This window comes from Rhagoletis pomonella, unplaced genomic scaffold (assembly GCF_013731165.1).
Source record: "Rhagoletis pomonella isolate Grant_MI unplaced genomic scaffold, Rhpom_1.0 Rhpom_scaffold_00013, whole genome shotgun sequence".
Taxonomy (NCBI): Eukaryota; Metazoa; Arthropoda; class Insecta; order Diptera; family Tephritidae; genus Rhagoletis; species Rhagoletis pomonella.
The window spans coordinates 18,478,571-18,482,389 of record NW_023458567.1 but is presented as its reverse complement, the minus strand read 5'-3'; positions in this window follow the sequence as shown (position 1 = coordinate 18,482,389).

The following is a 3,819-nucleotide window of genomic DNA, read 5'->3' as shown; positions in this document are numbered from 1 at the left end:
TCGGTCTATCTTTATATTTTTGTTGAATAATATTTTTAAATATTGGTATTTTTGTTTACTTGTAAAGGTTTGTCAAAGTTTGGTTCCTTGAAATATATCGTCGTTTAAAGTACTAAACCGCGTATCGTCATTCTGCAAAACCGCGTAACTGGCATTAGCTACCAAAAATTGGATTTGCTCACACAAGCTCTTGGCCCAATCCTTATCCATTCGTCCTGAAATATACTAGCTAAAAATGCGATTGCATTATAAAAAAGAGGACCATTTTGAAATATGAGTGTTTTTACTCTCTAGAAGATAATTTACATAATTCACATACACGGTTTGCATTTGGTTGATACGCGGTTTTATACTTTAAACGACGATATGTAACTACAGTTATTTTTGAGCAATTAAAGCAAAAATGTGCTCCATTTTTATTTTCGATTGGCTAAACACGATGAGTCGTAAAATTGTAATTTTCGATTTTATTTACAAAAATGTTCAATGCATAGTTGTAAGGAGAGCCGCATTGTTAACAGGTGTAACGTAGCTTCGCCTACGCTACAATAACATACTCGACATAACCCCATGATTCAATAATACAAGGTTCGATAAACTGACAGTTGTCTCTCGCACGGCTCCCTTAGCAGTGGCACCGTGTTGCTTCTTTGCAAATTTACATGGAAACACTGCAGCTTTGGTGTGAAATAGAAGTATAAGTTTTTGTACAATATGTTTATTTGTATATGCATATGAAGCATATTTAACTGATGTAAACATAAACTGTTTTTAAATTGGATGTTTACATCAAACTCATAGTAGTCTTATTTTAATTTTGAGTAATTTTGCAGTTTTTATACAGCTAAATAGCTCATAAATTACGTAATTCACGTAGATATATCAATACTACGTTCAACATTTCGTTTAAAATGCCAGATTTCCTGGAAATACATTAGAATTTACAAAAGGAATTCTAGTACTAATTGCCTACTACCATTTTCGCACCGAGAGATTTCATTCTTCCCCTTTCTCCGTCCTTCGCAAATGCAAGCTTTTGTAAGGGGTGTCAAACCGCAGCTGTCAATAATTATCTAACCTTGTATATAGTCTGTTCCAATTGCAGTCCGGTTTACAGGATTTAGTCAGAAGTTACAGGAAGTCGTTCCTATTCCTATTGATTTAGTCCGGAGTTTTTTTTTCATGTAAGTTCATGAAAAGTGTCAAACGATCAGCTGATTCGCATGTGCAAACAAAAACAGAAAGCGGTGTAAGCAAAGAATCTTATATTTGTAAAAAAATGGAAGTAAACAACAAAATATTTGAAGACGTTTAGATTTTAATAATTAGATGGTAATGTTTCAGCCAAATCATTGTTGTCCAAATGACATTTAAACAAACCGACTGACGTTTTTACAGGAAATAGTGCTTTTTGCGTTCCCGTGCACTTCTGCATCTGTTCTCCTTTTACTCTCACTTGAGAGAGTAAAATTGTTGTTTGACAGTTCCACAGGTTTTAGTCCGAAATTCAAAGGAACAGACTAATTATTCCCTGGGATTCAGTAATTCAGTCTCATCTCAAGTCACTAAGTTTGAGATTAGCAATTAGTGACTATTTTTGTGACGAGATGATTTGGCTATTCAGTAGGAGAGAGTCACAAAAAGTTCACCAAAAATGTGTGGTGAAAAATAACACAGACAGTCAACAGATAGCGTTTACGTATGCTTTTTGCCGCGCCTCCCGAAGAGTCGCAATGGCCGAGTGGTCAAAGCATTAGGCTGCCGGTCGACAGGGTCCGGGTTCGAGTACTCCTCGGGCGTAGAGGATTTTTTATTTTTTTTTATTTAGTATTTTTTTCTTTTTTTATTAGTTTTATTTTTTTAATAACCTTTAGATTTTAATGTTAAGAAAAAATTATTATTTTTTCAATGGATCTGTATATTAAAGCATTTTGGTTTATTTCCTAACGAAATTCTTATTGAACAAATATCCTCGCTTCATATTCGCGTTTGTTTTAATAAAATGGAAAGCAATTAACTTTTTCTCCATATTTTTATTTTTGAGACCTGCACTTAGCCAGCTGAAAAATTAGTGACTTTAGGTTTGTTCGTCGAGCAAAAAATTTGTACGAATTTGTACGAATTATCACGATTTTTGCCCAAATCGCGTTCGTGCAGACCAAAAAATTATCCAACACTCAAAAATTGTGAGAGCAAAGTGACAGTTCTCTTGGAGAGAAGTTGCAAATTCTTGCTGGAAAAAATTTTGCCAGCAAGAATTTGCAAACACGAAAAACATGTGGTTGTGGCGCATGGTTGCATTTTTGTCTACAATAATTTGAATAAATTAGTTCGTTAAATTTAAAAATTTATAAACACAAGCGATTTTTCTATGAAAAAAGGAAGTAAATAATTGTTGATATAATTAATTTAGTTAATTCCAATGATTTGAACTTAATTCGGCTGAAAAAAATGGTATTCGCAATCGGAAAGCAATTGCAACCAGAGTCGATTTAAGAAACCCGACAGCTAGTACGATGAAGAAATTGAAATGTATGTTAAAGAAAGTCAGAAAAACAAGAAATATACATGTATATCCTGTTTTTGGTCATCCGAAAGAATTTTAAAAATTCTATAAAAATTTTTTATGTTTGAAATGCAACCGTGGACGCCAGCTGGCAGCGAAACTTGCAAATTCCTGCAAATTTGCGTTCGTGCAGAAATTTGCAAGTTTCTGCCATCCCTAAATTGGCGCGTCAAGCGCCAAACAACTGTCAAAAATCCTCATGCCCATACAATTTGTATGAAGCATCCCACAATAACGCGGCGCTAACGCCGAGCAAATGGAATTTTCATTTTTGACAGGGCGTTACGTGTTGAAGTTGGATGCGGAAGACGGAAAGAAAGAGAAAGGACAAAAAAGTGAAAGAGGAAACGAGAATAAAAACGAGAGGATCTGAGAAAACGTCAAAAATTACGACGCGTTGATTTGGGGATAGCGCGCGCTGACACTCGTCGACAATGGATAACGCAACGCTTAGCGCTCCAATTTAGGGACGGCAGTTACTCAACATGAGAGAGAATTTGAGAGAATTTTTTCTTACTCTCTGATATTTTGAGTGTTGGATAATTCTTGCTGGATTTTCGACGAACAAACCTATTGAATCATGGGGCGATGCCGAGTATGTTATTGTAGCGTAGGCGAAGCTACGTTACACCTGTTAACAATGCGACTCTCCTTACAACTATGCATTGAACATTTTTGTAAATAAAATCCAAAATTACAATTTTACGACTCATCGTGTTTAGCCAATCGAAAATAAAAATTGAGCACATTTTTGCTTTAATTGCTCAAAAATAACTGTAGTTACATATCGTCGTTTAAAGTATAAAACCGCGTATCAACAAAATGCAAACCGTGTATGTGAATTATGTAAATTATCTTCTAGAGAGTAAAAACACTCATATTTCAAAATGGTCCTCTTTTTTATAAAGCAATCGCATTTTTGGCTAGTATATTTCAGGACGATTGGATAAGGATTGGGCCAAGAGCTTGTGTGAGCAAATCCAATTTTTGGTAGCTAATGCCAGTTACGCGGGTTTGCAGAATGACGATACGCGGTTTAGTACTTTAAACGACGATATATTTCAAGGAACCAAACTTTGACAAACCTTTACAAGTAAACAAAAATACCAATATTTAAAAATATTATTCAACAAAAATATCAAGATAGACCGATTTTACGTTTTCTCATAGAAGTCCGTTATAAAAGCAATTTACTAATATTTAGTCTTAAATGATAGAAATGGCCTTCTTTTTTGATGTTTATAAGGTTTTTT